This window comes from Hyla sarda, chromosome 7, assembly GCF_029499605.1.
Source record: "Hyla sarda isolate aHylSar1 chromosome 7, aHylSar1.hap1, whole genome shotgun sequence".
NCBI lineage: Eukaryota > Metazoa > Chordata > Amphibia > Anura > Hylidae > Hyla > Hyla sarda.
In genome coordinates, this window is record NC_079195.1 from 214,082,138 (window position 1) to 214,101,277 (window position 19,140).

Sequence of the window (19,140 nt, forward strand, 5' to 3'; positions counted from 1 at the left end):
ATATTAGCACAGGAAGGTAGGCAAGGAGTACCTCCGGAAAAATGGGACATCAATCGGGCGCAGACTTCCCAGATTATGTAAAGTATTTTATTCCAATAAAACATGCAACGCAACAGTAACAAGCGTTTCAACCCTGACCGGGCTCTTCTTCAGGCATATGAACACTCTCGGTTACAGACAGTATTAAAAACCAAGTTGGAATTGCTTCTGGGTATCCGGACGAGTGACCAAACTGGAACCAGTAAAAAAATATGGACATAAAACATCTTAATTAAAACACTCAAATAGGACTCAAAATAAAATATAATGAATGCAGACATCTCCTAAAGTAAACAAAGAACATAATAATGACATATAGAAAAAAATTATATACACACACACACACACATATATATATATATATATATATATATATATATATATATATATAAGCATAGGACTGCGGAGTACCATAGTATGATTAGAGGCGGGGCATATGTCATAGGCTTCTAGGTGGAGTGGTTGCAAGATGATGCGAAAAGAAGGGGACAGTGATGCACGTATGTACTGCTGGATGGAGTCAGCTAGCGACTCCGGTTGGCTCATTTTTGGACCGTATCCCGTTTTGTTGCTGGAATGAAATGGCGGCACACCATGTTTTTCAGTCCGGCAGCAAAACCAGAAATGGTTGAAAAATGAACCGACCGGCGTCACTAGCTGACTCAGCCCGGGTCATTCACGAAGAGCTGGGTGTGGTAGAGGCTAGCATTTAAATTTTCCAGCGGGATCTCCCGCTGGTTGCCATATTCCCAAAACGTGATGTGAATGAGCCCTTACAGGTACATGGAAAAGGATTGTTCTAATGGGCAACGCCTGTAAGAATGACGTTGATAGTAATAATAATAACAATATCAAAATAAATAATAACAGAAACATAATAGTAATCACAGTAATGATAACAATAGAAATAAGAATTCCAACAATAATAATAACATAACAGCAATAATAACAATAACAAAGTGTGCGCATACTTGACAACAACCTTTAGAGACAACCACGCAGGGAACAGACCGACTGGTGAAAACAAACGTGTGACGCTTAATTGCTAAATTTTATTAATAGTAATTCACAATGGCGGCCGGCAATGCAAATCCCTAAATAAAATATGCGAGTAGCTGGAAATGCCAACATGTTCTGGATCCCCAGAGAGGTGTATAAACGAATAATATGCAAATTATTAATTTGGGCTCTGATTGCATTATCACAATAACCCTATGAAATCAGCTGATAATGAGTGTTTCATATTGTTTATATGTTTCACAAAGGGGTAATGCAATGGCTTCCCAGACGCTAATTCTCTTTTCTTGGAATAATAATGCTCAAAAGTAAAAAATAAGTAAATAAAAAGCCGACACACTCCTACCGATTGGAAATGAAAACTCACAAGCTTATTGGTTTAATTATGGAAATTAGTGATGAATGCACCTTGAAGCTGGTTGCGCTGCTGCTTTGCCAATGAACACCGTTTTTTTCGGGCAGCGCCGCATGATAGAAGACAATGACCCCGATGATGATGTATTTTGTGGGTGGCATGTTCTGTGAGACAGCACTGGCCATTGTCTAACACAGTGTTTCCCAACCAGGGAGCCTCCAGCTGTTGCAAAACTACAACTCCCAACATGCCCGGAGAGTCAAAGGCTATGGCTATAACTGGAGCCCCCATTGACAATGAATGTGTAACAGGTGTGTCTCTCGCTAGTAGAGATGAGCGAACTTACCGTAAATTCGATTCGTCACGAACTTCTCGGCTCGGCAGTTGATGTCTTATCCTTCATAAATGAGTTCAGCTTTCAGGTGCTCCGGTGGGCTGGAAAAGGTGGATACAGTCCTAGGAGACTCTTTCCTAGGACTGTATCCACCTTTTCCAGCCCACTGGAGCACCTGAAGGCTGAACTAATTTATGCAGGATAAGTCATCAACTGCCGAGCCGAGAAGTTTGTGACAAATCGAATTTACTGTAAGTTGGCTCATCTCTACTCGCTAGCTCTGATAGCAGCTCCAGCTCCTCCCCAGCAGCTGCGGTGTCATGTGTGACCACATCTAGCCCCTCCTCAGCTGGTCTATTTATACTGCTCCCAGACTCCATGTTTTTGCTTGCAAAAAAGAATCTGTCCCTTGTCTCTGGCTCTGGTTTGTTGCACCACTTTCTCTGTTACCAACTTGGCATGTTTAAAGGGGTACTCCGGTGAAAACTTTTTTTCTTTTAAATCAACAGGTGGCAGAAAGTTAAACATATTTGTAAATTACTTCTATAAAAAAAATCTTAATCCTTCCAATACTTATTAGCTGCTGAATGCTACAGAGGAAATTCCTTTCTTTTTGGAACACTGATGACATCATGACCACAGTGCTCTCTACTGACATCTCTGTCCATTTTAGCAACCATGCATAGCAGATGTATGCTAAGGGCAGCGTGGTGGCTCAGTGGTTAGCACTGCTGCCTTGCAGTGCTGGGGACTTGGGTTCAAATTCCTACTAAGGACAACAATAAATAAAGCGTTATTATTATTATTATTATTATAACGTCAGCAGAGAGAACTGTGGTGGTGATGTCATCAGAGAGCATTCCAAAAAGAAAATAATTTCCTCTGTAGTATTCAGCAGCTTATAAGTACAGGAAGGATTAAGATTTTTTAGTAGAAGCAATTTACTAATATGTTTAACTTTCTGCCACCAGTTGATTTAAAAGAAAAAAGGTTTTCACCCGAGTACCCCTTTAACCCTGATTATACATTTGTTTGTACTTTTCCTGCTAGTGCTCCTATTGCTGTCCAGTAGTTTATTAAACCTTTACTGTCCTGACCTTTTCTCTGACTTTAATACTTTGTTGTTTGTTACTTTCACTTTGCTTTTCCCTGTACTTCAGTAGCATAGGGACAGCACTGTGGTTGGGGATACCCTATTAAAGAGGTGGACTCCCCAAAAAGCAGGAACAGAGGGTGAGAGTCTGATCTATCTATATATCTGTCTCATATTTATATATCTATCTAATAACTATCTATCTATCTATCTATCCCTAATTTCCATTTTAATATATTACATAAGTTACCTATTGTGGTGACCCAGTGCAGGAGGTGTTACCGCATACCCTTGCTGCCCAGTCCGGCAGCCTCTCTTCAGTGCCCCCCCTGTATATATGTTTTGCTTTGTATTATAATATATACTGTGTTGTTGCTTTAAGAAATGTACCATGTGACTGATACCCAGGAGGTAGCAGTGACCTATGGGCTCCCTGCTAGTCTCCCCCATATAAGCAGTGGGTGGAGCTAGCTCACTCTCTTGGAGCTCTTGTTGCTGAGGTCCAGTGCAGTGAAGTTGAGTCCTAGTGTGTCCAGAGTCATTGGAGGCCCCAAGTTAAGTCTGCAGCCACAATCAATTGCAAGTAAGCTACAGTCATAGCTTTGTCAGCCACTCTCAAGTCAACGTGGCCTGCATTAAATTGTCCAGTCCTACTACAAGTCCCAGCAAGCCCTTAAGGTCTTTGAGTCACTGGTCACCTCCGTGGGCCCTGGCTGAACTGTACAGACTTGAGCATCTGTCTACCCTCAGTAAAGCTACCGTTATCCGTAACTTGGTGTAGGAGTCATTATTGCCTCCGCCCCTAGCCCAGGATCTAGCGATACACCTTTGGGTGGTATCGAGGATAAACCACACCCTGGTGTTACAAATACAAGGGGTTAATGCCATCTGCCCCTAGGGTAACAACATCTGCCCTCATAACACCCCGTTACAACAACTTTTGGCATCCTATGAACAGGATACGGGTGTGCGCCTTATGCCTCCCCCCTAGTCTAAACTGTTTCCAGTATTGTCTGCAAAAATTGCATGCTGATGCAAATAAAATTTGTGCCAGAAAGTGTACGGTACTCTGTCAGTGGAAATTGTTTAACCAGAGGCGCTTGTGAAATTGAGGCGGAAGTGAAGAAAAGACTGTTATCTGCCATTGTGAAACGTTTAAGTACTGTGTTGACCATGTGTAAGATCAGAAGCTATGTTACATTGCCAAGCATTGGCTGTACGTGCAAGGGTTAAAGATGTGCCGAAGAAGCACGTGAAAATGTCCCACGTTGGTCAGTGTCCTGCCCCTGGGCGTGGAAACCATGTTGCTGTATAGATGCTGAAATGGAACTGTAAAGATCCACCCCTTGTTGCCGGGGGAGCGGAAGTCAGCACTGATGCAATTCCAGCCGGCGGCCATTTTCCTGAAGCCCTACATTAAAAGAGCAGCGCCGCCGGATCCTCTCAGTTTGCCGGAAGTCAGCAAGTGGAGCAACATGGTGGAACATGCAAGCACACATGCAGAGAGTCCCAAGATGGTGCCAGAGGCCCGAAAAGTCGCCATGGCACTTCTGTTTCAAGAGTTGGCTGACTGTCTCCAGAAGATCTCCATTGGGGCCAAAGAGGACTGCTACCAAGTCCCACTGCCCAAGGAGGATGGAGACTGGCCACCAACCTCGGCAGAGGGAACACCGGCATCTTCTCGTGCATCATCGTCGGTCTCACACCAGACTTTGTGGTCCTGGGCCGAAATTCACACCGAGGAGTCATAAGTGAGTGCACCTAGCTTTCTCTACCCCTAGCCCAGAGCAAATCCCCCAGGGCCAGAAGTCTGAAGCACGTCCTTGGTCCCAACCTTTACCAAAGTGGTTGTTTGGTGATGAGCCTGGACTAATACAGTATATGAGGGAGCACCTTCTTCCCCTGACAGGGAAGTCTCATCCCCCAGTCCCACCAGCCCAGTCCGAGTGGGCCTGAAGGGAAGCTCAGGTGGTCGAGATTCTAGAGGGGCTGAGAGCACAGAGAATGGAAAAATATGGGCCGAAGCTGCTGCCATATGTGGTGCGACAGGCGCAGTAGCAGGATACAAAAGCATTGGAGGCCCTGTACATTAGGAAGCTGGAACATCCCCGAGAGGGAGAGCCACCCCTGGAATGCCGCAGAGACACAGTCATAAAATTCGACAGAGTGCGGGGGTTTGGCACTCTCATGGACTGTCGTCATGGAGGGGCCATCTTGGTCAAACGTTGGGCAGTGCAGTGCAGAGAGACCATCAGAGAGACCAGCTGCGCTGACCTGTCTGAAGAATCCAACCCAGATTTCGTTTGCATACTTCCCATCGGACGACTGGGACATGATCTCTTTGGGTTGCTACCACCTAAAGTCAGAGGTACCGTCCAGGAGGAAAAGGACTACATGCCTATCATGGCACCGAAGTGCCTACCAAAGTCATCTGTGAATGTGCTCAGGCCTATTCCTGTGGTCGAGGAGGTTTGGCCTAACCAGCAGGCACCAATGGAAGTGCCTCGGCCTACTCCCGCAGAGGAGGTTTGGTCGGCGCAACAGGCACCAACTGCTGTTCCCCCAGTGGCGCAAGCCGCTTCAGTACAAATGGTGGTCACCACCAGCCCCACCATTACAGAGTCTACTTTGTTCCGGGTTAACTGGAACACCCGAGTGAGTCCATTAGAGGAGGCACAGTCCTGTGGACACCGTTACATGTCCCAGCCTCAGAAACAGTCCGACAGGCAAGGCTGAGATGGCAAGTGTCCAGGTTGAAGAATCTGCTTTGCTATGTGTCACTAACTTTCTTTGTGAAGGACTTTTGTTGTCTACAGGTAATGCAACATTTAAAAAGGAGTGCCTGACAAACTTGTCAAGAAGTTTATTTGTAACCATTTGCGTAAGTGTACGTGTCTGGCTCCTAGCCGTGATCCTTTACTAAAAACTCTAAAATGTACCAGGACTGTGGAGCAGTACAATGAAAATGTGTATATACCGTCAGAGTAATATAATTTTTGCTCATTACCTTTGCACAAGTAAATACTTATGTTGATGTACTATAATGGTTGTGGTATGCTGTAATAAACTGTGTATGATATGTTTTGTATGGAAGTGTTTACGTGTACAGTGTCTTTTATTCATGGCAGTCTATATTGGAGGTATCCTGACCCAGTCAGGAAAAGCGTAGCCACTACCTCACCACCATGACAAAATTCCTGCAAGGAACAAAGATTAGCTCCCAATATAATGTGTAAAGTTATGTACCACACATAGTTAGTCCATACATCATCAAAATAATCCACATACTGTACATGTAAATATCTAAGTTAGGACTGTAACATCATTCGTATTCCCAGTCCACAAGTCTTCAATGTATGCACATCTATGTCTAATGTGGCCAGAGGGTTCCCCTGAGGTATAGGTAAAAGCACGTATAGAGACAGCGTACAATATGTATAGGTAACACTGTTGTATAGAATAACAATGTATGTTGAGTTCTGGGGAGAAGTGTTGAGAACCGAAGGGCCTCAGCAGCCAAGGCATTGGGAAGATAGCCACCGGCAGCTCAATCCGCAACTTATGTGTATTGGTGTTTTAAATGTGTTGCTAAAGCAATTACAAGGTCTGTTACCCCCACATGTTTATTGCCCTAAAATATAGGAGCCTGTATGGACATTTACAAGTGCTACATGGACTCGCCCCTGTTTTGTTTTTCATAACCAGACCTGTGAAGGACATTTTGCTTAATGCCGCAGGAACTGTCACTAGGCCACCAGTGGCCACTTCGATCATCCGCCCTCCAGGACTGGGTGTCGAGTATGACTGTATTTAAGAGGGGAAGTTTGTGGTGGCCCAGTATGGGAGGTGTTTCCCTGTACCCCTGCTGCCCTGTCCAATAGCCTCCGTTCAATGTCCCCTGGGCCCCTTGTACTTGTTTCCCCCCTGTATATATGTTTTGCTATGTATTAAAATATATAATGTGTTGTTCCTTTAAGAAATGTACCATGTGATTGTTACCCAGGAGGTACCAGTGACCAGGTGATCCCAAGGGTGACCTATGGGCTCCCTGCTAGTCTCCCCCATATAAGTCCTGGGTGGAGCTAGCTCCCTCTCTTGGAGCTTAGATCTCTTGTTGCTGAGGTCCAGTGCAGAGAAGTTGAGTCCTAGTGTGTGTGTATAGAGTCATTGGAGGCCTCAAGTCACGTCTGCAGCCACAGTCAATTGCAAGTAATCTACAGTCATAGCTTTGTCAGTAAAGTCAGTCCCGGTCAGCAACTGTCAAGTCAGCGTGGCCTGCAATAAAATGTCCAGTCCTTCTATAAATCCCAGCAAGCCCTTAAGGTATCTGAGTCACTGGTCACCTCCGTGGGCCCTGGCTGAACTGTATAGACTTTACCATCTGTCTAGCCTCAGTAAAGCTACCGTTATCCGTAACTTGGCATCAGAGTCATTATTGTCCCCGTGCCTAGCTCTATATCTAGCGGTATACCTTCGGGTGGTATCGAAGATAAACCACGCCCTGGTGTCACAAATACAAGGGGTTAATGCCATCTGCCCCAGAGTAACAACATCTGCCCTCATCACACCACACTATAGTGACCTTTTAATAGCTAGCAGAAAGACTCTTTGAGATTGTATTGCGATTGTTTGAGTCTGTGGGTGCCTCTGTGCATACTGTTAGTCTCTTGAGCACATAAGGCATAACTAAACTCCCTTCCCTAGAGTAGTGCTTCTTTCCACATGAAAGATTATTTGCGGAAGCTATTAAGATCCCTCATGTTCAGTGGTGTAAAAATGTAATAAGTATATAATTGGTAAAATTGCTGTATTAGGATAGCATGAGCTATCTATAGAAAAGGTATCATAACCCAACGTTTAGCGGTGGCATAATTCATCTGGAATTTGTCATATATCTGCACTAGAAAACAGTTATGAATATGTATTAGGTTGGCATAAAACCTATGGTGCTTGTACTATATAGATTACCCGGCGTTGCTCTGTTTTTCCTTCCTAATCCTTGTTGTAGAGGAAAATCAACTGAGGAAGCTTTTGAATTCATATCCCGTCCTCATATATTGTTATCATATCCCAACCCCATATCCCGTCCTCCTATCCCGACCTCCTATCCCGGCCTCCTATCCCGTCCTCCTATCCTGTCCTCCTATCCCGTCTTCCTATCCCATCCTCATATGTCGACCTCCTATCTTGACCTCCTATCCCGTCCTCCTATCCCATCCTTCTATCCCGTCCTCCTATCCCGACCTCCTATCTCAACCTCCTATCCCATCCTCTTATCTCGACCTCCTATCCCGTCCTCATATCCCGACCCGTAATATGTGTACCAGGTATTGAAATATCTCCAGCCGTACGGAAGTTATGTGGGAACATACATTTCCCATTGATTTTCATGGGACTTTAAACAAAAACCCCGACCCTCACAAATGGGGGTAGTTAAGGGTTAGATTAGCTATCCTATATTTTAAGTGGACATATAAGTAACATGTGACCAAGTATTATGGAAATATTTCCAGCTGTTGGAAGTTATGCAGTAACATATATTTCCCATAGACTTGTATGGGACTTTAAACAAAAACCCCGCCCCTGGCAAATGGGGATGGGTAAGGGTTAAATCACCTATCCTATGTTTGTTGTCGACATATAAGTAACATGTGGCCAAGTTTCATCTTAATATCTTTAGCCATTTGGACGTGATGCTGGAACATACACACACACACACATACACACACACACACATACACACACACACACACACACACACATTGAGTTTTATATATATATATATATATATATATATTGGTTATCAGGATCACTAGTTCCTGTGTGATAACAATTATGCAAATATATTACTGAAAATGAGCCAAAGTGATGATGCAATTTTTGTCAAAACTGTCTTAAAGGGGTACGCCTCCCCTAGACATCTTATCCCCTATCCAAAGGACATCACGCCACACCCACTCCATGTACTCGCTCAAACCCATAGACATAAATGGACGGGGCGTGGTGTGATGTCACGAACACGGGCACCCCAAGCCGTCGTTCAGAACATACATGTTCAGAATGCGGGGGTGGGGGATTCGGCCTTTAGATAAGATTAGATAAGATGTCTAGAGGTGGAGTACCCCTTTTAAGGACTTGCACCATTTTAATTATGTATTTAGAAACTTTATGGGGGAGATTTATCAAAACCTGGAAAAGTAGCTGAGTTGCCCATAGCAACCAATCACAGAGCTTCTTTCATTTTTTAAGAAGCCTTTTCAAAAATGAAAAAAGTGATCTGATTGGTTGCTATGGGCAACTCAGCAACTTTTCCTCTGGACAGGTTTTGATAAATCTCCCCCTATGTGTTTTGACACTTTTCCACCTAATCTGACAGTCTTAGACCGAACAGTCTACAAATGCACTCTATTTATCACACAGCCTGGGCCATTGTCACCAAGCCACTAAGAATTCAACAATATTAGTACATTCCACTCACTTTCTGCCATTAATAAGTGATAATGAGATAACATGTTACATATGTGTGTTGTTACAACATAGTGTGACAGTCATTGACGTTAGTTACTGAGAGTCCTGGAAGATCTGTTTCAGCACCTTCTTGATCCGATGTACAATCTTTTAGTTTTTAGTTCCCTGTTCGTACGTTACCATGGGTGTAGGTTGCCCATGGGTGTAGGTACCATAGTTGAAAACCATGCGGCTGCTAACAAAGTGTTTCTCAACTAGGGGGCCCGTAGCTTTTGCAAAACTACAACTCCTAGCATGCCCAGACAGCCCCTCGGCTAGTAAATACTGTTCTAACATTTGGCAAATTAGTTGGTTCCAACTGGGGGCTCTACAAGTTGTACATGCCTGAGACCATTCAATACATTGTCTAAGGGAGGGCCAGAGATAGCCAGATGCAGCACTTGGCTGTCCCTGGTGCCCCCATTGACAATGAATGTTGAGCAGGTGTCTCTTGCTAGCAGCTCCAGCCCCTCCCCTGCAGTGTCTGCATCACGCGTCGCAGTGACAACGCCCAGACCAATCAGGAGGCTTTGACGACTGTCCAATCATGTCCAGCCTTATACTGCTCTCAGACTCCATGTTCTTGCCTGCAATAAAAGATCTTTCCCTTGTGTCTGGCTCTGGTTTGCAATTCCTGAGTATCTGTGTAGTTTCTTGGCCTGTTTTTCTGACTACTCTATTGCTTTCTGATTTTGTACTGCACCACCCTCTCGGTTCCCAACTTGGCTTGTTTGACCCTGATTATACATGTGTTTGTACATTTCCATTCCTTCTTCTCTCTCTGGGGAAATGCATTGTCAGCAAATTAATGTAGCGGTGGGGGGGGAGGGGGGGCTTTGGTTATTGACCAATAGTCAATAGGCAAAATCACCATAATCGGAGTCTGTTTCATCTTTTGCCATGGGACCCCCTCTCTCTTATGTACACCACTGTGTGTGTCATTCTGGCTCTATAGGCTATGGGGGATTTTTCATAGCCTAAAGGATGTTGGAAATTGAGATAATCCATTTATATAGCAGCTTTTCTCTTCTTTGAGAGAAGTAATAGTATGTAGTAATTTCTTGCTGTTTATCAATACCCTTATAGAATGGTCCTGCAGTTTGTGATCCTTCAAGGTAGCTGTGATATAGGCTAATTGCAAGTGGAGATGTTATGTTGCCACCAATAGACCTATGTAGATATTGATATTTTTATAAGTAGTGGAATTCTCTCTTTTTCCTTGCAATGCCTACAAGGAACTCCTTTGATGTGAAAATAAATTGAATTCTTGCAAGCATGCCTCTTGGTGTTGATTCTGGCTTCCACATGATACCCTATGGGCTCTATCTAATATGATTTCATGGGGTCACCTTGCTAGCAGATATTTTCCAAAACGTTTAGATCTTGCTTTCGTTTAGGTTATGTTTATCTCCAATACCTCCTCTGATTATCCTGCAGAACTCATGTTTACGTCATCAGGAGCAATTTAGCTATTTAGACTTCTCAACCAAGTCACTGTTGGCATCAGGAAAAAAGTATGGGACTCACCCAAGATTTCCACTCAAAAGCTGGTCCAGGAGGACTCCTGCTAATGGGAACAGTGTTACTGTGTGGAAAAGGTACAGCAACACCATTTCCATGCATTTCTGCAGGACTTGAGCTGTCTGGTTGACATCCACCAGTTAGTTGTAGTGCATTGAAAAATTTCCCATCACTTTCTTCCTTTTATTCAGGCAGTTGACTAAGAATTGGATAGAAGAGAAAATTCACACAAAGTTTTTGAAAATAGAGTGCCTGAATTCTGGGGGCATCACTTTAGGTACTCAACAGTATAATGGTCAATCTGAGGTCTTTAAAGGGGTACTCCGGTGGAAAATAATTTTTTTGGGTGCCAAAAAGTTAAAACAATTTGTAAATTACTTCTATTTAAAAATCTTAATTATTATATTGCTCAAGTATTGACATTTTTACACAACAATTTGCAACATTTTGTGCATGTACGCTGCCTGTGCACTGGGGGCATGAAGAAGTAATAAAGGAGCATGGAAGGGGGCTCAGCCTCCTCTCATGCAACTTTAGGGTCAACTTGCACCACTTAGAGTCACATAAAAATACACCAACTCATGGCTGACGTATATTTTTGTGGTGGGCGCAAGGGCAGTCTTGGAGCTGTTTGGATTGGCATGTGCCACTCAGTGAATGCAGCACATAGTACATGACCCCTTTATGTTCAAACTGGTGGTTCTTAATTATGTAGCTCTACAATCAAGATAATACACTAAAGTCCCCTCAGAGAATATACACGTGATCCTACGTTAACAAGCTCATACATCAAAAAGAAAGAAGCGTATGTAGATCCAATAGCTCAAAAATATCCCATTTTATTAGTACACAAATGCACAACAAACAGACATCTAAAATCATTTAAGACATATGATAAATATGTAGACGGTAGGGGTCTGGTGTAGGCTCATAGTGTTTCAATAGTAGAGAAGCTAACCAAAAATATTCGGAGCAACTTCTTCTTCCGGAAGAAGCCTTCAGTGGTGAAACGTTGGGTGACGGAGGACTGGTGTACATCCCCACCTGGTCCACTTGGTAATATACTTCTATCCACTTTTTTTGTTTTGTTGGATCTTTGTTTCTGGCTCTTTACTGTTAGTTACTGGGGAACCTTCACTTTACTTTACTTGATTGTGTTTTTTTGGGGGGTTGTATCCCCCCAAGTTGAGTTTATATCTATTTAGGGCTACATTCTTGGGGGTTCCGAATACTTTTGGTTATCCTCTCTACTATTGAAACACTTTGAGCCTTCACCAGAAGTTGAAGTTTGAAGTTGTATCTCTGTCTACTACAATAAAGATGTATACTCCCTTTCACACTTTTATGTACCATTTTGGTTAGTCTATTCTACAGAGAAGCTTTTTTTTTAATATCAAAATTTTTATTGTTTTATGCATAGAAAAACAACAGCAAGAACACAAGTCAAATCAAATCAGCAGAGTCGTATAGTGACAAAAACAGTCAAAGGAGTACTATTAGGCACAATAAGGCAACAGTTCAGGTCGGCTACAAGTGTACAGTACACAATACAACTATTCTGCCTTAGACTCTTCATTCTCTATCTACCACCAATGAGGCTGTGAAGGTGGGTCAACTAAGACCTCCCTAATGGCTTACGTATAGGAGGGGCGTAGAGAATTTCTGAACATATACAACGAAACAATAAATGTTAACGTTTGCTAACCTGAGCGTATACGACTGGGGGGAGGAGGGGGAGGATGGGCGGGGTGGAGGGGGGGGGGAAGGGGAGGGAGGGCTGGGAAGGGGGGGGGTCGGAGAGGAGGAAGGGGAAAGCATGTGGAAAGGTGAGTCACGGAAAGGTAAGAAAGAAAAAAGGAAGAAAAAGAGAAAGAAAAGGAGAGAGGTAAAGGGAGAGAGACAAGCAAGTGATCAGATAGTAGCAGTGATGGGTACCTTACTGGACGGACAACTCCCAGCATCTCCTGATAATTCTGCTTACTCCGGGGTGGACACAGAAAAGCTTTTGTGAGAACATTTCAACTTCTAAGACCCCTCTGTTGACTGGGAAATTGTTTAATATGTTCTAGAGGAATAACGGTATGCACTAAACTTATACTATCGTGTTTGTTCTCAAATTTTTGTTTCCTCAAAGTGCCATACAATCCCACTGAACAAATTAGAAAACAACTTTCTGGTAAACGAAAGTTGTTTTCCAATTTGTTCAATAGGATTGTATGGCACTTTGAGGAAACAAAAATATGTACCCAATGAATAAGTAACAAGATAGTATAAGATTAGTGCATAGCATTATTCCTCACTAGAACATATTAAACAATTTGCCAGTCAACAGAGGGGTCTTAGAAATTGAGATGTTCTCACAAAAGCTTCTCTTTCTAACAGCACAAAGATAATACAATACATATTCCAGAAACATGACCTGTGCACCATACCATATGGGGATCTACAAAGGATTATGGGATTATTCTCAACACCTGTCAGTGCTTTGTCACATGTATGAATGTCACAGACCTGTGAAGGTAACACACTGATCTCATTATCTGTATGTAGGTAAATAATTAAGACCAGGCTCACATACAGACTCTTTAGTGTTACCATATTAGCCTATAGATGGTTATCAACCAGAGACATGGAATTTCTTGGAATTATACAAAAGTGCTGCATAATATTATCCAAATATATAATGTGACACAACATGACTCTGTCTGTGTTGTTCAACAGATGCCTATATGTATAAGGTGTGACACTAACGTAGTTCTCATGGCTGTACATTTTTTAGAAAAACTATTTAAAAACAGTTACCGGACAAAATCCAATTTTCCGCCCTATAGGACGCACCGGCATATAAGACGCACCCAATTTTAAAGGTGCCTAATCTAGAAAAATAAGATTCTGCACCCAACAGGAGGTAGTACTCTGGTATAGGAGGTAGTACTCACGTATCCCCGCTGCTCCGGACCCGTCCCCGCTGCCCTGGATGTCGCTCCATCGCTGTCGCCGCGTTCCCGGGGTGTCCCCGACGCTCCGGACGTCTTCTTCCCCGGGATCCACGCTCTCCGTCGCCTTCATCACGTCGCTACGCACGCCGCTCCTATTGGATGACGGGACGGCGTGTGCGACGACGTGATGACGTAGAAGGAGAGCGCCGGCATGCAGGGGATCCCGGCACGGAGCAGACACCGAGGAGGCAGGTAAGGTCCCTCCCGGTGTCCTGTAAGCTGTTCAGGACGCCACAATTTCACCGCGGTGGTCCCGAACAGCCCGACTTTCGCTTCAGATGCAGTGGTCAGCTTTGATCGCAGCGTCTGAAGGGTTAATACAGGGCATCACCGTGATCGGTGATATCCTGTTTTAGCCACGGGTCCCGGCCGTTGATGGCCGCAGGGACCACCGCGATAGGGGTGTATTCGCCGTATAAGACGCACCAACTTCCCCCCACCCCAGTTTGGGGGAAGAAAAAGTGCGTCTTATATGGCGAAAGATACGGTACTGTATATCCCAAAAATATTTGCAGCACTACTCAGCCTGTATATAGATGGTGCCAGCGTCCTGAACTCTGATTAGATATCCAACAATGGTGCAGCACTCCAAATCCAAAAGATAGGTGAATTTATGTACTGTATGTCACATCAAACAAGTAATGTTTCAAGCTTGTAAATGGCACCATAGAAGCAGAAACATTACGTGTTTGATGTGACATACAGTACATAAATTCACCTATCTTTTGGATTTGGAGTGCTGCACCATTGTTGGATACATACATATTATATATATATATATATATATATATATATATATATATATATATAACTCAATGGGGGAGATTTATCAAAACTTGTGCAAAGGAAAAGTTGCCCAGTTGCCCATAGCAACCCATCAGATCGCTTCTTTCATTTTGCAGAGGCCTTGTTAAAAATGAAAGAAGCGATCTGATTGGTTGCTATGGGCAACTGGGCAACTTTTCCTCTGGGCAGGTTTTTGATAAATCTCCCCCAATGAGTGTATGTGTGTATGTGTGTGTGTGTATGTGTGTGTGTGTGTGTGTGTGTGTGTGTGTGAGTGTATGTGTGTATGTATGTGTGTATGTGTGTATGTATGTGTGTATGTATGTATGTATGTGTGTATGTTCCAGCATCACGTCCAAACGCATATTAACATGAAACTTGGCACACACGTTACTTATATGTCAACAACAAACATAGGATAGGTAATTTAACCCTTACTCACCCCCATTTGCCAGGGTCGGGGTTTTTGTTTAATGTCCCATACAAATCTATGGGAAATATATGTTACTGCATAACTTCCAAATGGCTGGAGATATTTCGATAATACTTGGTCACATGTTACTTATATGTCCACTTAAAATATAGGATAGTTAATTTAACCCTCAACTACCCCCATTTGTCAGGGTCGGGGTTTTTGTTTAAAGTCCCATGCAAATCAATGGGAAATGTATGTTCCCACATAACTTCCGTACGGCTGGAGATATTTCAATAATACCTGGTACACATATTACTTATATGTCAAATAAAAAGATATGATAGTTAAATTAACCCTTACCTACACACTTACATAAAAGGTTTTTGTTTCAAGTCCCAGGTGAGTATATGGGACTTCCAGTACCTTACTCCACAAGCTCCGCTCTGCATCTCCTGGTGAATGTGTCAATCCAGCTTGCAAGCCACACCCCATCTCACAAAGAGAGGAGGTCAGGATAGGAGGTCAGGATAGGAGGTCAAGATATGAGGATGGGATATGAGGTTGGGATATGAGGACGGGATATGAGGTCAAGATAGGAGGACGGGATAGGAGGTCAGGATAGGAGGTCGAGATATGAGGTCAGGATATGAGGACGAGATATGAGGACAGGATATGAGGTCGAGATAGGAGGATGAGATAGGAGATCGGGGGAAAGGTCGGGATATGATGACGGGATATGAGGACGAGATATGAGGACGGGATATGAGGATGAGATATGAGGTTAAAATATGAGGACGGGATATGAGGTTGAGATATGAGGACGGAATATGAGGGCGGGATAGGAGGACGGGAAAGGAGGACGGGATAGGAGGTTGGGATAGGAGGTTGAGATATGAGGACGGCATATGAGGACGGAATAGGAGGTCGAGATATGAGAAAAGGTATGTCCATACCCACATGTGATTAGCCAATAACTGCATAACGTTGTCGATGTTGCAAAGCATGTTGCCAATATTTAACAAGATTATCACTTTATGCTGACATTTTAAGGGTCCTTGATAGAAATTAGCAAACCTCCCAGAATTAATGGGGGGTGTTCCTTAAATCGACTACTGTTTTCTATTTGGATTCAATGCTGATTCAGATTTGAGCAGTAGCAGGGACACCTGTCAGAAGGCAGAAGTTCCTCATGGACAGTGAGGCATGTCTTGCCACTCAGGTAACATTTATTGTGAATGTGTATGGAGTGTAAATGTACTGCTTACCTCCTTGGGCTCTGTCTGGACACATTCTCTAGGTCAGGTGCATTGCGGCTTACTGAACAAGATCAGGGACTCTTTTCTCTGTGAAAAACAAGATCCCCTGCTCTTTAGCACCAATGCTTAATTCAAAGCATCACACATTCAACTAGGCCATACATCATGATGAATAAAGCAAATGCTTTACCTCTTGGTGTACTAGAGCAGTGGCTGCTGTTTTTGCCTGATTCTAAGACTGAAAAATACAGATTAAAATTATTCAGAGCTATTGGGGGAAATTCAGATTGAAATTGGTTCAGAAAAAAACAATTCACTCAATGACAGCTTACTCAGAAGGTGGGACGGGGTCACATTCTACACTAGGTTTGGTTTAAAATATCTGCACGAGGTTCTGAGTGTTTCAGACAATAGACATTAGACAATAAATCAGATCCCCAAAAAATTTGCCAATTTATGATTATGTATAATTTTCTAGAGGCCCATCTAGAAAATTATACATAATCATAAATTGGCACATTTTTGGGGATGTAGGACCCACTTGCACCGGGGCCTCATCTCTTCCTTGGCCATAGGTATGGAGGACATTCTTTTGGTTTTATGGGAAAAAGGACGGAAAGGAAAAAAAATTGAGAGGTTCTTCCATTTTGCAATGTTACCCTATAACAAGAAAGGGGATCTCGATAATGGGGACCGCAGTCTCCCTTTCAGGAACGTGCATAGGCATTTTGGGGGGCAGAGACCCAACTGAAAAAATGGGCAGCTCATTTACCTTGACATTACTGCCATCAGCAGAAGTGCTGTCCTGGAAAAAAAAGGGCACCTGAGGAGGAGGCATCAAAAGGGCAGGGGCTCAAGTTCCCTTTCTAGTCTATGTGTTCACGTTCCTGCTCCTGGTTAGAATGGAGCCTCGGGTAGTGCATGCGGGCAGTTGCTATGGGAGCATAGAGAATGAATGTAGCAGCTGTGCGCATGTGCAGCCCACAGCTCTATCATATCGGGAGACTCCTGGGACCCCCCTGCAATCAGCTCGTTGCCCCCTATCCCATCCTGACTTGCTCATTGCTAGTAATTGACGTGACTGCCGGATGATTGACTACTGACAGAATTAAGTAATTTGCAATTTGTAAACTAACTAGATTTCAGCTTGTACAACACTCCTGTCCTGCTGTTTTCACCAGTAAATCCTGCTGTCTCATTACAGAAATGTGGGAAGCTGCATATGCTAGATTAACCTGCATCTTCCACATACTATCTGATTACTCGTTCATTCACAACACTCACATCACAACCTAATTAGTAGCTTTTCAGATACTTAATTGTAACACTCATTAATAGTCATATGTTTTCCAGATGTGAAGAATCCCACTTCTGATCTCTTCTGAATGATAATCCACGCAATTTATGTTTATCTAAATATATTAATAAAAAATAAATATATATATATATCTGCTATCTGCTCAGGTCAAGATAAACAGATCTTAAATTTGGTTCTGATTGTCACCAAAGCTATGGCCTTCACAAAAACCTCATTATCATTTTTTCTTTTTATTAATTGTTCTTTCATGCTTTTTGCTCTTAATCTTCTTCTATTCTGTTATGCGCTGTGTAACCCCCTTGTTTTGGCATCTGAATCCACGGTCCTGTTTGTGCCTTCTTCTTTGCTGATACCTGTGTTCTTGTTTTCTTCATTTCTATACATGCACATCTCGCGGTCTGGATTGTCGCTTGCGATCGTGCTCCGGCTGCCTCTGTATACTGCCTCGCAGATAGCGGTGGCCGTTGCCGTGGTAGCGGATCACGTGAGCGTGTGAGTCACATGACCGCGAGTGTGTATGCGGAAGTATTCACAGTCTGTCTGCGCAGACGCAGTAGCTAGGAGCCCACGCTCGCGGCGCCATTGTAGGAGCAGGTGGATGTTTCCTCCGTACCATGCAGTATGTACTATTTTATGATGTTCATTATGTACACAGGTGTTTATGATTGCATGATTATATGCAATCATATCTTGATATGTATTTTCAAGCTGTATTTTAACTTTTTGTATATTTTTATGCACTGTATGCACTATAGCACTTCATTTACACTGATGCACTACGTGCTATATAATTATATAATGCACTGTTTATATTTTTATATTATATTTATTTGATTGGCACTTTATGAATTGCTTTGCACTAATTAATTGTTTGGGGCATAAAAGCCCTGTGGTGTTTGTATATCACTATGCTTGAAAATGGCTCCAGGAGGAGTTGAAACGTTGTAATGCTGACATGAGATATTAAATCACCCATTTTTTTGAGAGTGCTGCGCCTGTTTTTGGTTTTTGTCTATGGAGGACCTTGATCAAGTCTTTTTTTTGGACGCTGGCACCACCATTGTTTGCTGGATTGGATAAGTAGTGCTGCATTATTTTGGGACTTTATGTGAAGATTTGTTTGCTGGCACACTGATATTATGGAGAATTTGAATAGAAATACTAACTCTCATGTCTCTTCATATGCTGAGGAGGAAGTTGACAGGATTTTGGGAGGTCTTAAAGGGGACGCCACCTTTTTAGCTACACCTACTATCATTGATGTTAAAAGAAGTTTTGAGTATGAGTCTAAGCGGTTTATTAATATGGAACTACATCTTACCACTTTGGGAGAATATTATAAGAACAAACGTATCCCTAGAGGAATGAGGTCACGGCTGCGACCTACAGTATACACAGAAAGTGCAGAGTTTAAGAAGAGGTTTGAGGAAATTTCGGATAGATATGCTTTTGATATTATTCTTTTGAATTTGGATCATCTTCAGAATGAGTTAATTGGTG

General features: G+C 43.0%; 1 long non-coding RNA gene across 1 annotated transcript; it reads right to left on the reverse strand.

The window, feature by feature from the left end:
• Positions 1-69: 69 nt before the first annotated feature.
• Positions 70-17,404, reverse strand: LOC130283304 (uncharacterized). The gene is made up of 4 exons (XR_008846642.1): positions 17,095-17,404; positions 16,513-16,560; positions 16,332-16,409; positions 70-232 (listed from the first exon to the last, which is right to left on the reverse strand). It is a non-coding gene; the product is annotated as an uncharacterized LOC130283304 (long non-coding RNA).
• Positions 17,405-19,140: the final 1,736 nt, after the last annotated feature.